General features: G+C 46.6%; 1 protein-coding gene across 4 annotated transcripts in view; it reads right to left on the bottom strand.

Annotated features, from left to right (window-relative positions):
• LOC127487179 (uncharacterized) overlaps positions 1–16,160 on the bottom strand; it is a 274,077-nt gene that overhangs the window by 175,812 nt on the left and 82,105 nt on the right. Inside the window, exon 1 of one of the 4 annotated variants that reach the window (XR_016212917.1) lies at positions 10,298–10,394. The exons of the other annotated variants lie outside the window; for them this stretch is intronic. The gene's annotated coding sequence lies outside the window, so the exon portion shown is untranslated. Of the gene's footprint in view, positions 1–10,297; positions 10,395–16,160 lie in introns of those variants that run through there. 4 annotated transcript variants of the gene reach the window in all.

Raw genomic sequence — 16,160 nt, 5'->3', positions numbered from 1 at the left:
CCACAGCTTACGCAGCATTCACACTCAGGAGGTCCTCACAGAACATACAGCCAAGGAGAAGGTAAGACATTAAAGGAACTGTTCAAATAAGTCTAATGAGGGGTCTCATCCTTAGCTTTTCCCCAGATGTACCAGAATGGCCAGCCTGAAAACTTTGCCTAAAACTGATATGCAGTGGCTCAACCTCACTGCAAATGGCCCCAGTCCTGATACTATTAAAGGGGAGGTGGGGGTGGGAAAGGAAGACAAGAAAAGCAAAGGGATGGTAGGATACCCATAATCCCAGTCGTGGGACCTATGCACACAATGGCCTGCAGCTGAACAAGAGAGAACACCACATGGAGGTGGAGGAGCCAGCCTTGGGTTGGCTGGCAAGCATGTGCTCAGCTGACAAAATGAGAATAAGGGGGAAACACACAGAAAGCGTCAGGTGCTGGCTCAAGGCAGAGTCTCCTCCAGACACATTTTCTAATCATCCTGCAGGAGGATTAGATCTGGACCCAGTGGGTTTGCTTCACCAAGACCCCAGCAGCCCTTCTGCCATACAGGTGACCCTTCAAGCTCTCTGTCCTGTGCCTCTTTCTCAATTCCCAAAAAATCAAAACTCATCCCCAACTCCCCCGCAATGCTCAGGATCCCTGTTAATAATCCACTTCTCAATGGCGCCTCAGTGTCCTAACCCCTGTCCCGCCTCTGCCCTACCTCTGGGCCTCATTCCCATTCTGGCCAGCAGAGGGACGGTGGCCTCCCTTGTCACGGGCCACCCTGTGTGTGCAGGGGTCAAAGGCCCACTTCCTGTTTCTCTCCTGGTGCCTCAGCAACACGCCACAGTGCTGTATCACATTCCAGGCACTTTTCTCTCCTGAAGTCCCTTCTCCCAATTCCAATGCCTATTCTAGAAAGACCCTCAGTGAGGACTCTGCCAGCGAGTGTTTGGGGACTCTCACAGCCCCCAGGTTCCTGCCAGTCTGGATTTCTGTTAGCTGAAGTTTTGTCTGTATTAACTCACAAGCTCTTCCAATTTCTCTCGTGTGTTCACTGGGTGCCAGTTGGTGTCCCAGCTTCTCCATTTTCAATCCAGCCCCTTGCACCTGGGAAAAGCAGTGGAAGATGGCTCAGGTGCTTGGGTCCTGGCCAGCCAAGTGGGAAACCCAGGTGAAGTTCCTGGCTCTTGACTTTGGCCTAGCCCAGTGCTGGCCTGTGTGGTCATTCGAGAAGTGAGCCAGCTGATGGAAGATCTCTCTCTCTCTCTAACTCTGATTTTCAAAATAAATAAATAAATCCCTTTAAAAACAAAAACAGCAATTGAGGGCAAACTTCAGGGTGGCTAAAGGAAGTTCATTCAACTGAGGTTGGATGTGGCCATCGGGGATATGGAAGCTGCTGTGGCAGGACAGGTGCGCCCAATCCCAGCCTCCCATGATGCAGCTCACCCCTGGCCCAGCCACTGCTCTCCAAGATGGCCAGACAGCCCCAGACTTCAGGGCTGCTTGCTTCTAATCAAAAAACCCACATGGAGTCCTGGGAAAATGAGGGGCCGTGAGGCACTGAGATGCTTGCGAATGGTGCCAAGAACCCTGTGCAGCACTGCCCCAGTGTGCTGAACAGGCTGGAAGGGCCAGTCTTGCAGAAGGGCTAAGCAAAGGCCATGTCACTGGGCTGTTAACGCCACCTGCTCTCAGCGCCACAGGGACAGGACATCCTGACGTGACTGCATCGTGGAGCTGCGACCCGTCAGTCACAGCATCACCCCCACAGACTCCCCCTCTCACCTCTTTGCTCAGCTCCTGTTTTGTTACCAGGCTCCTATTAGCTCTACAGAAACGGGAATCTCTTTGGGGTTTCATCACATGCGTCTCTCTGTGTCCCACACATTGGCACGCCAGGCACAGAGAGCCCACGGGTTTGCAAATGCTCGTATGCTTGCCCCAGTAGGCTATTGTTTATTCTCATCCTGAGAACTGGCGTATGTTCCAGTCACCACGCAGGTTGTCTCTAAAACATCTGTCCAGTTGTTTATCTCTCCAGCTGCATGACAGTTGGCAGTTGCCTGTCCTCATCTCCCTTTAGCCTCCTACAAGAAGAAGGCCAGCCCTTCGCCTGGCACCTCTTCCTTACTCAGTGTGCAAGTTGGCTGGACCTTGCCGGCACCCTGCTTGCTGCCCTCTCTGCCCCTCCATCAGCCCCCTACATGAGTAGCCACAGCTGCTTCTGTTCTCACTCTTCCCATGAGAGGCTTTCTCTCCACCAAGTTCTCCTACAAAGCCTTCCCCGCCCCAAGAATTACATTAAGTACAACAAAGCACATGTACTCCCCAGGGGATCTCTGCCAGATCCAGGAAGAGTTTTCTGATCAGGTAGCTAATGTATCAGAAAGATGAACCCAAATTTCAAATAACCTTCCAGACTGACAATGAGAGCTCATCGCGTTTTTCTTACTGATCCACTTTTGCCTTTTTTCCTCCTCTTACAGATGGCTATTCCTTTCCTACCTTCCACTCAACCCTAATTCCTTCAAGTTGCCTTCTTGAATAAAGCCATGTTTGTCTTCTAAATCCCAGCTGAGAGTTTTCAGGAATTTCCATGACCTCATACAATCTGCTCTTGGAGATGTATGTTTTCCTCTTTGATTCTGCCCACTGGTGCTGGTGCCCACCTGACACCCTCACCCTCCCTGTAGAGGCACTCCATGATAACCGTGGAGGATAGGGTGGTGATGATGATGATAAAGAAAAGTAACATTTACTGAGCATTGACTACGTGTCAGGCAATGTTCCAAACACTTTGCCTATAAGCTTTGTTAGGTCTTCCCTCTGCATTTTATTTTAGTTTTTCTAAATTCTCACTTACCTGAGAAAACTAACAATGTAGACAGGGGAAGGAAGCAGCATCGCTAGCCAACCAGATCGATGCCAATATTGTAGTATGTTCTGGTTTGGCAGATTTTATCTTCTTTACCTCCTCTATCTATAAATCCTACTTTTTTCTTGACTACCTTCTTGGCCCTGAACATTTAACCTTCTCTTTAAATCTAAAAGTAGTATTTCACTTTTAAACCTCATGTTTTATAAAGATCTCTGATAAGAATGGGAAAGAATGATACGTATTTCCAAGTCCTGCCACTGCCAATTATTTTCCTTGACTTACAATAGAATTATGTCCCGATCAGCACATTGTAAGTGGAAAATGCATTTAATATACCCAACCTAGTAAGCATGAAAGCTAAGCACACAATACACCGTAGAGTAAAAGGTCATTTTCCCTCGTGATCGTGGGGCTCACTGGGAGCTGTGGCTACTGCCACTGCCCCACATCCCAAGAGACAATCATGCTGCATGTTGCTAGCCCAGGAAAAGATCAACATTCAAACATGAATTACACTGTCTACTATGTGCGCACCACTTTCACAACACCATAAAGATCTCAGTGGAACCACTGTAAGTTTGAGCTGTCTGCCCTAGCTTTGCGACTGGGTGTGTTTCTTAGTGCTGCTAAGTTGTGGCTTCCTTATCTATAAAATGAAAATAATACAGACTGCATTTTTTTGAAAATCACAGGAAGTGATATGTGTGCAGAATGCTTGTCACAACACAGCACCTAGTAGATACTTCATACTCACCTCTCCTTTTCTAAAAGGACTCCTGTTGTCTCAGTGTAGCAGTTAGGCATAGATGGTGCAGATTTCCTTGCCATTGGGTCTTTTGTAAACACAAGATCTTTTCCAGAAAATAGGGGAGATCCCTCCACCTGACACATGGCAAAGAAATCACCTTGTCCACAGCTTCAATAAGATAAGCTAACAAATGTCGTTCACTCTGACCCAGGCAAGTCACAGGCCTAAAAATTCACTTTGTTCTCCACTTCCTTGGCATCTCTCAGTGAGTTTACTTCAGGACCCCAAGTGGGATTTTGTCTCCTGACTTGCTTATCAGGCTCAACATCTTGGACCTAAGAAGACCTCCAGAGGTGGGCTCTTGAAAAATCAAGGCTTACAGTAGTGGTCCTCAAACATGGTGGGCAGACCAACCGCATCAATTGTCTGGGAAATTGTCCAAAAGGAAAATTCTTAGGCCTTGCCCCGGACTCATTCAACCAGAAAGTCTGGGAGCCAGCCTCAGAAATATGGGGTTTCACAAGCCCTCTGGGTGATTTTGATAAAAGCCTAGGTTTAAGGACCACTGAATGACACCCTAACCCAGGAATGACTCCAAACAGTATCAGCGGTGGCAGTGCCAGCCATATGGTGGCAGAGCAAAGACTCGGACCTCTGGAAGCACATTGTCAGTTGTTTCTACAGGCAGGCAGTTACTACTTCTCATCCCAGGAAGCATCTTTCCCCCGACAAGGCCTGCCTAGGTTGTTTCCCTGCTGCTCTGATCCTCTGGCCTAGACGAGACCAGGCAACAGCAAATGAGTACCCGACAGTGCAATCCAGGGCCCCTGTTATTGCTGAAACACAGGCCTGTTATTGGTTTCCCTACGCACCACGCTTTAGTCATCCTGAGACTGGTGCAGCACTCTAACTTGCACCTGGCTTATTCTCACTCAGCATTGAATGGAACAGATTAATTAAAGGTATTATCAATAACCACGCCAGTCACCCACACTCTCCCAGGTGAAGCTGTGTCGACCAGGTAGCTGGGCTACAATTCCCCCAAGTCAGCAAGAAGCAGGAGACAGGCCAGAGCTTAGAACTCTGGCTGTAATGAGTAACCCAAAGGACACATCCCCAGCACTCTCATCCCACCACAGAAAATGTTCCTCATTATGGGCCATGGTCTCAATATTTTTGTCCCAAAAAGTCACGTGAAACTTAACCCAGCCTGTGGGGCAGTGTGAAGAGGTGGGGTCTGTGAGAGGTGATTGGCCCGAGTGGCTTCTCTCTCCTTAGTGAGATGAAGACCCCTTTAACAGAGACCCCATCAGTGTTGAGCGAGCTTCTTCTATTGCTCCTCCACCATGTAAGAACACAGTAGGAGGACCCTCACCAAATGCCAGTGCCTTGATCTTGAACTTCCCAGCCTCCAGAACTGTGAGAAATACATTTCATCACCTATGGCTTCCACTCATACTCCAGTCAGGAGCAACCAGCAATCTATGTGAACAGTTACCCAGAGGGTAACTCAACAGACCACTAGACCATCTGACTAGAAAGCAAGTGATGAGGCTGGCCCAAGACACCAAGAAAGAATGGTTGGAATTATCCTGTTATCTTAACTCTGGAAGTCAAAGCTTCTTATCAAGGAATTTGAGAACTAAACACTAAGGAATCTGATTATATGAAATCCAACCGGAAAAGTGGTCACCTCCCACACCCTTGCCCTTCATTTCCCACCCACTGAGAATCTCTGCCTCAACACTCATTCTCCCCAGCTTTTCCTTCAGTTCCAGGAAATTTGTGACATCATCTACTGCTGCTTAATCCTGAGCCCAGCCATTCCCTTTTGTATCTTTAGAATCTGGCATGTGTACTTTCCTATTCTATGATTACAGTGTTATTGATTATAATTTTATTTGCCATAAGTTGTATTTGGAGCAAATGTCTCTAGCTATATTTTTAAAAGCTTTGTTTTGGTTGCTATTCTATTAATATGCAGCTCCAGAAGAGCTAAGAACTAGAAGGAGAAAAACTATGAGAAATCAGAAGCAGGATAAAATTCTATCCAAGTGTTTAATCATCCTTAGAGTCATGCTATTCTTAATGATGATCTAAATCTTTCTCGTTGAAATTTAGTCTTATTTTCTACCACACTCTCCATTTTGCATAATAGATTTGAAGATAGTCTGTGAGGCACTTTTAAGCTTTTAGCTCCAACTCCTTTACATTTTTCTCATAGCAGCTCACATCCATCAAAGGATAGTGAAACACTAAGCACTATGCTAAGCACTTTGCACATATTTTACCCAGAATTCTTATAGTCATTCTATGAGTACCTCCTTACTGTTTAAATATTTCTATTATCCCTATTTTATGTATGTGCAAACTGGGGCTTAAAGAGAATATATAACTTGACCAAGGTCACACAGCAAGTAACCAGTGGTGCCAACATTTGAATTTAATACAAGTGCCCACATTGCGTCAGAGATTCTAGTTCCTGAATATTTTGATATTTTAATGCTATTATTGGCCTTTCTCCCATTTCTCTTCATCCCTAATAACAAATGTTTACCAATATTGATGAGAACTATCTTGATGCTAAGCATGTGAAGAAAGATCTTAGCGTCTACCTCGACCATGTTTACAGCACAGAACAGTGAAAGGGAAGACACTAAAAAGAGCTGGACTTCATGTAATTTAAATAATTGCAGGAATTACTAGACAAAGACTGTGGCAGCTCAAATCTCCAGCCAAAGCCTAACACCTAAGAATTCCTAACAGGAATTAATAATAACTGATTCCATGAGAGTCCATGAGCACGTAAAATATGCAAGCAGCTTTGTAGCACCAGGTACCATGTAGAATGCCTCTTACAGATGAGAAAATGGGAACTCAGGGTTGTTAAGGGACTTGACACAGTCACATAGTCAGAAGTGGCAGAGCTGGCCGCTGTTTTATATTGGCCTCTATTTTAGTCCAGAGCCTGTGTTCTTCCCCCATGCTTGGCTTCAGAGCTGAAGGGTTCGGATCATGTCTTTTCCTGAACCCAATACACACGAAGGGCGTGGGCAACACCCCTGCCCCTCCCAGGGCCTGGTGGGAGTGTGGGCTGCACACTTTTCCCTAACAGAGCACTCATTCATGACACGTCTACCCAGCTGCACTCCAGCCTTACACTCATTCACCCACCCACACTGATTCAGGGAGCAGATGTCAGAGCTGTACCACCTTCCATCTACAGAGGGCTTTGCAGGCCACAGAAGTGTTTTCACAACGAAACTCTAATGAGCTTGGTAAACGTGTCAAAGACTTCTAATTCCTAATCTACAGTTTTTCCATTTTGCGTTGTTAGCTCTATTCAAAAAGAAAGCATTTTATATATTTAAAAATATAAACAAAACTGTAGGGGTGCAGGCTTTAGCCTGGTGATTGACTGAGTTGTCCTCCTTCCGTATCAGAAGACCTGGGTTCAACCCTCAGCTCTAACTCCTAATTCCAGCTTCCTGCTAATGCCGACCCTGGGAAGCAGCAGTGACGGCTCAAGTAATTGGGTTCCTGCCACCCACAAGGGGGACCTGGCTTGAGTTCCCAGCTGCAGGCTTTGAGCCCAGTCTGGCCATTGCATCATCTGGGGACATAACCACCACATGAGAGCTCTCCTTTTCTCATTCTTTCTCTCTCTTTCTCCTCCATCTCAAAGATAAATAAACTTAAAAATAAACTGTACTGCAGTGTTGTTAGCAGAGATTAACTAATAGGCCTGATTTCTCCTTTTCCAATCTGAGATGCTTTTTAAATACATTCATTCCTCAGTGTCCATGGGGATTTTTTTTCCAGGACCCTGCATGGATACCAAAATCTTTAGATGCTCAAATCACTTCTATAAAATGGAGTATATTTGCCTAGAACCTAAGCATATCCTCCCATATACTTTAAATAATACAGGTCACTTATAATATCTAATGCAGTGTAAGTTCTATGCAAATAGCTGTTATACTGTATTGCTTAGGGAATAATGACCAAAAAAAATCTCTACATATTTAGTGCAAATCAACCATTGCAGGTCCTAACTCTATTTTCGATCTAGAATTGGTTGAATCCACGGTGCAAAACCCAGGAATGCAAAGGGCCAACTGCAGCCTTTTGACACTGTGGTATGGGGACAATTTGTCACACAGCTCCTGAGAGTTATGTTCCAAAATCCAATTTGTAAAAGCATGGTTGCCAGAGTTCCCTATGATGGTCTCCATCAAACCCTGAGATTAAAAAGCCATGAGTCCAAGTGCCTACAGCGACCACAATCAGCCCCTTGTAGTTTCTCTTGGACCAGCAGGGCACTGTGCTGAAAGGTTTGTGAGCCAGGTCACTGCACGGCCCACATGGAAAGAAAGCAAAGGACTCAGTAGCAGAAAAAAGACAGAAATATTTTCTTTTTTGACAGGCAGAGTTAGACAGTGAGAGAGACAGAAAGAAAGGTCTTCCTTTTCCGTTGGTTCACCCCCCAAATGGCTGCTACAGCTGGCGCGCTGTGCCGATCCGAAGCCAGGAGCCAGGTGCTTCCTCCTGGTCTCCATGCGGGTGCAGGGCCCAAGAACCTGGGCCATCCTCCACTGCCTTCCTGGGCCACAGCAGAGAGCTGGACTGGAAGAGGAGCAACCGGGACAGGACCGGTGCCCCAACCGGGACTAGAACCCAGGGTGCTGGCGCTGCAGGCGGAGGATTAGCCTAATGAGCCACGGCGCCAGTCGACAGAAATATTTTCAAGGCCTCATCCACATGGGTTCCAAGATTTTCATTCCTGGAGGCTTTGAAATCAAGCCAGCTGCTCTAGCAGAAAAGGGTCACTGGCTTCCTCATTGGGGTCTGTCCGTCGGACACGCCACGTGTTGGTTGTTTTTGCTGCTGAGACAGAGGGGCCAGTACTGCATCAATGGCTTACAGGAGACTTTATTCATGGGACACATCCAAAATAGAAATGTTGCTGTACAAGTAATTAGACTCAAATGTAAAAGAATCGGTTCCTCATTAAGGCTTTGCCTCAAAGGCTTTTTACAAGCTTAGAGCTCCACTCCAATCTCCAGTGTCGGCTATGGGAAAGAGCAACACACAGATGCACACTCTCACACAGACGAACAAGTGTGCACTCTGGCTTCACTGCCACAGCACAGCGAGGGTTTCCCTGTACAAGTGTAAATACACTCTTGCCACCACCATCCCACCTCCTCCTCAGAAATGCAGACCCAGGAGATCCGAGTCAACTGTCCACACACATAGCTGTAATGAGTGTGATACGGGTTATTCTCTAGCAGCCTGAGATGTCAACAGAAGCCCTCCTCTGTCAGCACTGGGATTCCCACTCAGCCTATGTGTTTGGCTCTGTTCTGGGCTGGAAGATACAAAGATATGTAAAGACACATACCTGCAAGAGCTCACAGCCTCAAGCAGGCTTTCTCAAATTGTGTGTGCATTGGCGCCCACAAGCAACAGGGTGGAATGCAGCTGCCATACATGAGGCAGCAGGTCTAGTTTTCCCATTCCATACAGAACTACTGAACTAGGATCTTAATCAAGAATCTCCAGGGGCGGCTGGTGCCATGGCTCACTAGGCTAATCCTCCGCCTTGCAGCGCTAGCACACCAGGTTCTAGTCCCAGTCGGGGCGCCGGATTCTGTCCCGGTTGCTCCTCTTCCAGGCCAGCTCTCTGCTGTGGCCAGGGAGTGCAGTGGAGGATGGCCCAAGTACTTGGGCCCTGCACCCCATGGGAGACCAGGAAAAGCACCTGGCTCCTGCCTTCGGATCAGCTCGGTTTGCCGGCCGCAGCGTGCCAGCGCGGCGGCCATTGGAGGGTGAACCAATGGTAAAGGAAGACCTTTCTCTGTCTCTCTCTCTCTCACTGTCCACTCTGCCTGTAAAAAAAATAAAATTAAAAATTAAAAATAAAAATAATAAGATGGCCCAAGTCCTTGGGCTCCTGCACTTGTGTGGGAGACCAGGAGAAGCACCTGGCTCCTGGCTTCGGATCAGCGTGGTACGCCGGCCGTGGCAGCCATTGGAGGGTGAACCAACAGCAAAAAAGGAAGACCTTTCTCTCTGTCTCTCTCTCTCACTGTCCACTCTACCTGTCAAAAAAAAAAAAAAAAAAAAGAATCTCCAGGGGCAAGCGTTTGGCACAGCAGTTAAGATGCTGCTTGGGACACCAACATCCCAGATCAGAGTACCTGGTTTCCAATCCCAGCTCTGCCATGGATTCTGGCTTCCTGCTAATGCACATCCCAGGAGATAGCAGGTGATGCGAACATCTGGGTCCCTACCACCTATGTGGGCGATCTGTAATGAGTTCCCAGGGGCCATTGCAGGCACTGGGGGAGTGAACCAGCAGATGGGAGCTCTCTCGAGAAAACGAGTAAGAGAGGGGGGACAGAGGCAGGGGGAGAGGGGAAGGGAGGGGGAGAAAGGAGGAAGGGAGGAAGAAAGAATGAAAGAATTTTTAAAAAAGAAAATCTGTAAGCCCGGGCTCTGGAATTTTTACACAAGGCCTCCAGGTGATTCTTTTGTACTCAGAGGTTAGGTCACAGTCATCTTAGTTTCAAAGCATTCGTAAAGTTTGTGGTTTTCATTCTGATGAGGCTGCTTCACATTCTGGGCTTCAGAAAGCAAGCTCATCTCTTAGGAAAGCAGAGACAACCATCTCCACCCTACCTGAGCTCCTCCGAGGTGCTGTGGAATGCCATCGTGGATCGCCACCCCTCCCATAACAAGCCCGCCACCTGGGCTCCCAGGGGAAACACTCAGCTGCAGGGAACTGTTACAAGGCATGCTGGGATTAGACCCGCGTCTTAATTCTAGCACTTTCACTGGTTGTGAAGCCGTGGGCAAGCTGCTGAGCCTTTGTCGCCTGACCTGTAAAACAGAGCCACAGCTTGAATGTCCTTTACTCTGAGATGCTTGGGACCAAAAGTGTTCTGGAATTCAGATTTTTGTTTCCAAAATCTGGAATCTGCAGATATATAAGGAGGGCTGCATATGGGATAGAACACCAAGCTAAGTGAAAAATTCATTTTTGTTTCATATATACCTTTGGCATTTAGCCTGACAATCGTCTTATTTTTAGTGTGCCTGCATTGTGACTGCAACCTGTCAGGTGAGGTCAGGTGTGAAACTCTTCACTTCTGTGGTATCTTCTTGGCACTAGTTATGGATCAGGGATGTTCAGCCTGTAACAATAGTACCTAGGGCATAGGACTGGATGAAATAATGCCCAGAGAGAGCACATATATGGCTTGGCGAACAGTGAGCATTTAATAAATGTGGTTTCTGTGGTTGCCAAAGTCCCTGATGGCACTCCTTTGGGTTAATGGCTCTGAGAGCTCAAAGAACACAAAACTCACAAGAAGCTAGCCTTTTCCCTGAAAGGGACCTCAGAACCATGGCCTGGAGGCACACCCAAATGAATGCACAATGATCTACTTCTAAACCGGGCTGTGGATTTTGCACATTATGAAATAGTATAAGTTGTGGCTTGATGAGAGAGGGTTAGCAATGGTTGATATTTAAAATAAACATTTTTTAAGATCAAATTTATAAAATACACACAAGTAGACCACACCTGAAGCAAGTCAAATATATACAAATCCAGATTTATTTTGCAAGTCTTAAAGAATAGACATTTAGAGGCTGGCATTGCGGCATAGTGGATAAAGCTGCCGCCTGCAGTGCCAGCATCCCATATGGGCAATGATTTGAGTCCTGACTGCTCCTCTTCGGATCCAGCTCTCTGCTATGGCCAGGAAAGCAGTCTACTGCTTGGGCCCCTGCACCTGCGTGGAGAGACCCAGAAGAAGCTCCTGGCCCCTGGCTTCGGATCGGTCTAGTTAAGGCCCTTGTGGCCATTTGGGAAGTGAACCAGCAGAAGGAAGACTCTCTGACTCTCCCTCTCTCTGTCTGTAACTCAACCTCTCAAATAAAAATTTTTTAAATAAATAAAAGACATTTAACTCCCCAGAACCCTTAATATTTTTTTTAGTCACAAATCTTTACCCACATGCAAAATTTCAGGAGAGCACCTACTCTATAGTTCAGATAAGGTTACTAGATTTAGAATTAAAATATAGGATACCTAGTTAAAGTTGAATCTAGAGTAAGCAAGAACTAAGCTTTTGGTATAAGTATGTCCCTTGTAATATTTGGCAACCCTAAGTACAAAGCATGATTGTATTTTGCTTAAGTTCATGACTTCAATATCCTTAGTAAGTTTTATGTTAAGGAAAGGAAAACTGATTAAAAATGAACTCTTTATGAGTCAGGTAACTTAAGAAAGTTGTAAATGCTGTGAGAAATTAATTAAACCAGCCCAATCAACCAGATCAAGTTAAACCTGAATTTTATTTCCAATGCTAAGAAGTTAGAATTTTCCTGGAGAAATTCCTGGTATAACCTGTACCCTGTAAAGTGTTGCGTTAGTACGAGAGGAATAAATGGAAGAAAGGCAAACAGAGGAGAAATTAGCTACTACGACCAGGAGCCAAGGTTCACGCTGCAATCTGGGCTCAAGGGTCACACCGGCTTTCACAATGAAAAAATGCTGAGTCTGGGCTTCCTCCCGCCCAGGGAAGTGAGAGCCAACCCCCACGCCAGCACACATTTTCTCCCCTTGCTTTAAATCCCTCTCACTGGAGAACAGGTGAAATGCTTTTTCTTTGAGTTATAATGCTCTTTGATGTTACACAGAAAGAAACAAAGCTCATTAGTTTCCAAGGTGAAAGGTTAAGGAGTTCTTTGGAAATTTTCTAGACTTTGCTTTGCATAGCAGGGGGACATGGGGAAGGGCCAGTAAAAGTCAAAACATTTTCAGGACTCTTCATTTGCTTCCCACATTTAAAAGAGATGCTTCTGCCATTGATGTTGACACTGGTACATTTCTAATCCCTCCCACATTGACTGGTCACCACAGTTAAGAAATTATTTCACTGGAATAATTCTCCAGTGATCAAAGGGAGATTCACAGGGGAGTGAAGAACATTCGTCTTGAAATCGCAAGGCCTGGTTTATGTCCCCAGCTCACCATGCACAGGCTGGATGGCGCAAGGCAAATCCATTTCTCTCTTCAGATCCCTGTTTCCTCATCTGCAAAATGCATGTTTCCCAAAGTCTCCTTGGAGTCTGAAATTCTGTAGTTCTCAGTGGAACCATGTCAGCTCAGATCTTTCCTCTTTCACAAAGATTTTGAGAAAATCTCTCCATTCCCTGTTCCTGGAAAACTGCTCTATGGAACACACACACACACACACACACACACACAGAACTATGCACTTCCACCCCCTTCTTTTTCAGCATATCAAATCATCAGCATCATTCATCTTGTGCTTTGGGGTCAAAAGCACTGCAATACCTCCACAGTCAATCTAGAAACAGAGATGACAGGGCCGGCGTTTCGTGCAGTGGCTGTGATGCCACCTGGGACATCACATCCCACTTCAGAGTGCCTAGCTTTGGGCCCCAGCTCCACTCCCAATTTCAACTCCCTGATAATGCGCACCTTGGGAGAGAGCACATCGTAATGACTCAAATAGTTGTATCCCTTCCCCCAGGGTGGAAGACCTGGGTTTAGTTCTGGGCTCCCTAGCTGTTGTAGCCATTTAGGGAGTAAAATCAGCAGATAAGAGATATCTCTGTGTCTCTTTTCTTTCCAATGAAATCAAATATTTTAAAATTGAAAATTAAAACAAAACTGGTTACTAAAGTGACTAACGAAAGGGTAATATATAAAGCATGGATACACTGGACAAAGGGATGATTCACATCCAGAACAGGACAAAGTGAGATTTCTTCATGCTGCTCAAAATGGCATGCAATTTGAAACTAGTGAATTAATTATCTATGAAGTCTTTCAGGTAAAATCTTTGGATCTGCTTGACCATGAGTAAGAGTACAGAAAATGAAGCTACAGTTAAAGGGGTACTACCATAGTGTGGTTCCTTTTCAGGACGATTTCCAACCAGTATGATTGAGAGAGTTTCTGTGCTAACAGGAGTAAGTCCCAGCTATGGGAGGATGCCTGTCAGAGACTGCCGTGGACATTCCAAGTACAGTGAGCTGGCTGCACTGACTGTGGGAATTCTCAGGGCCCTTCTGCCAGCCTCATGAATGACAGGTGCTGAACCTGCACTTTCATGTAATTTTACCTTTCTGCCTATTTCTCATTGTTGGCTTTAAGAATAATGACAGACGCTACATCCAGGGTTCATTGTTAGGGTCCACCCCGTAAAAACTAAAAGAAAAGCCAGTCACAGGAAGCCCAGAGTGGGTGGTTGCTGCCAGCAAAGGATTAGCATTCCTGTTGGAACCCAGGGTTCTGGCTCATTTTTCTTTCTCCATTAAAAAACAAATGTCTATATCCTCCTGTCATTCAGTTCAGCAGAACTTTTAAGTCTGTGTGTTCCAACAGTTCTTCAAGTGTTTCTGCAGTCTACAATCTTTGGAAGATTGGAATTTTGTCCATCATTATTTTTTATTTTAAGTCTGACCAAGATAATACTTATGCTCCTTCCTCAAAGTTGGCTTGTCATTTTGGTTATTATCATCTTTACTCTCGTTGTCATTTCTTGGGAGGTGAATCATTGCAAAGAAAGTCCAAAGACATCATTAAAAAAAAAAATCTCTGGATCACTTGCAAAAAGTAAACCAAGGGGCCAGCGCTGTGACATAGCAGGTAAAGCTACGCTCAAGTCCCGGCTGCTCCACTTCCAATCCAGCTCTCTGCTGTGGCCTGGGAAAGCAGTAGAAGATGGCCCAAGTCCTTGGGCCCCTGAACCCATGTGGGAGACCTGGAAGAAGCTCCTAGCTCCAGATCCTGGCTTCAATCAGTCCCACTGTAACAACTGCAGGTATTTGGGGAGTGAAACAGCAGATGGAAGATCTCTCTCTGCCTCTGCCTGTCTGTAACTCTGCCTTTCAAATAAACAAATACATCTTTTTAAAAAAGTGAACCAAATCCCTTTAATTAAAAAAAGTGTCACAAAAGGACCTCTTGAGATTTAAGAATCTTTTCATCTTTTCTTATATCTTTTTTTTTTTTTTTTGACAGGCAGAGTTATACAGTGAGAGAGAGAGAGACAGAAAGATCTTCCTTTTTCCGTTGGTTCACCCCCCAAGTGGCCACTATGGCCAGCGTGTTGCACCGATCCTAAAGCCATGAGCCAGGTCTTTCCTCCTGGTCTCTCATGCAGGTGCAGGGCCCAAGCACCTGGGCCATCCTCCACTGCACTCCCTGGCCACAGCAGAGGGCTGGCCTGGAAGAGGGGCAACCGGGACAGAATCCGGCGCCCCGACCGGGACTAGAACCCGGTGTGCCGGCGCCGCAAGGCGGAGGATTAGCCTAGTGAGCCGCGGCGCCGGCCTTTTCTTATATCTTAAAGCTACCCAAAGTGCCACTGAGGAGGGAGTTATGCATCCCCTGTCCTCAAGGTGGATGCCACACCACAATCAGTGAGTGCCATGTTGATATCACTGCCCTGACCCAGGGAATGGAAGATGGTGCAACTGACAGGAGTGTGCCCTAGGTTCTAGGGACTCCAAAGGGTCAGTGCGTGTCCATAGACTTGGGGTGTGTGTGTGTGTGTGTGTGTGTTATTTAGAAACCAGTTGCAAGGCCATAGTTACATGCATTCTCTCAGCCTTGTGAAGTTTTAGAAAAAAAAAAAAAAAGAAATACACTCTCCCCATTTCTCACTGTTATTGGCTGGGGCTACAGATTCGCAGCTGTCTGGCAGCTGTCATTCTGCCTGTTTACATACTCAGCAGCTTGTAAGCAAGGTTCCACAGCACCAGGCTTTCCTACACAGCCATTCTCAGTGCCCCTCCAGCCACTCCCTGCCAGGCTAGAGCATGGAAGGCGGCCATGGCCCCAGACTGTTTCAAGCCTGCATCCTGATCCTGCTACCCACCTCCGTTAATACACTGGCCTTGGAAGCTCCCCAACCACGCAGAAATCAGCCTCCAGAGTCCCGGCAGTCACAGGCAGTTACTTGCCTGCCATACCGCTAAATCTTACTTAGCTTGTCTCTCTCATGGAAATAAAAGTAGCAGAAGGCTACCCTTCAAGTACTTGGGATCGTGCTTTGCAGTTTGTAGGATTGCCTTTATGCAAAGTTCCCCAGGTGGATAAATATGGGGAGACACCATGACTGCAGGGCAAGAGAACAGGTTTTTTTTTTTTTTTTTTTTTTTTTTTTTTTTTTTGACAGGCAGAGTGGACAGTGAGAGAGAGAGACAGAGAGAAAGGTCTTCCTTTGCTGTTGGTCCACCCTCCAATGGCCGCCACGGCCGGCGCACTGCGGCTGGCGCACCGCGCTGATCCAATGGCAGGAGCCAGGTACTTATCCTGGTCTCCCATGGGGTGCAGGGCCCAAGCACTTGGGCCATGCTCCACTGCACTCCCTGGCCACAGCAGAGAGCTGGCCTGGAAGAGGGGCAACCAGGACAGAATCCAGTGCCCCGACCGGGACTAGAACCCGGTGTGCCGGCGCCGCAAGGTGGAGGATTAGCCTAGTGAGGCGCACCAGCC

Source organism: Oryctolagus cuniculus, chromosome 9 (genome assembly GCF_051225735.1).
Source record: "Oryctolagus cuniculus isolate XC-2025 breed Fujian yellow rabbit chromosome 9, ASM5122573v1, whole genome shotgun sequence".
Classification (NCBI taxonomy): domain Eukaryota; kingdom Metazoa; phylum Chordata; class Mammalia; order Lagomorpha; family Leporidae; genus Oryctolagus; species Oryctolagus cuniculus.
Note: the sequence above shows the minus strand (reverse complement) of the source record. Positions and strands in the feature narration are given on the sequence as shown.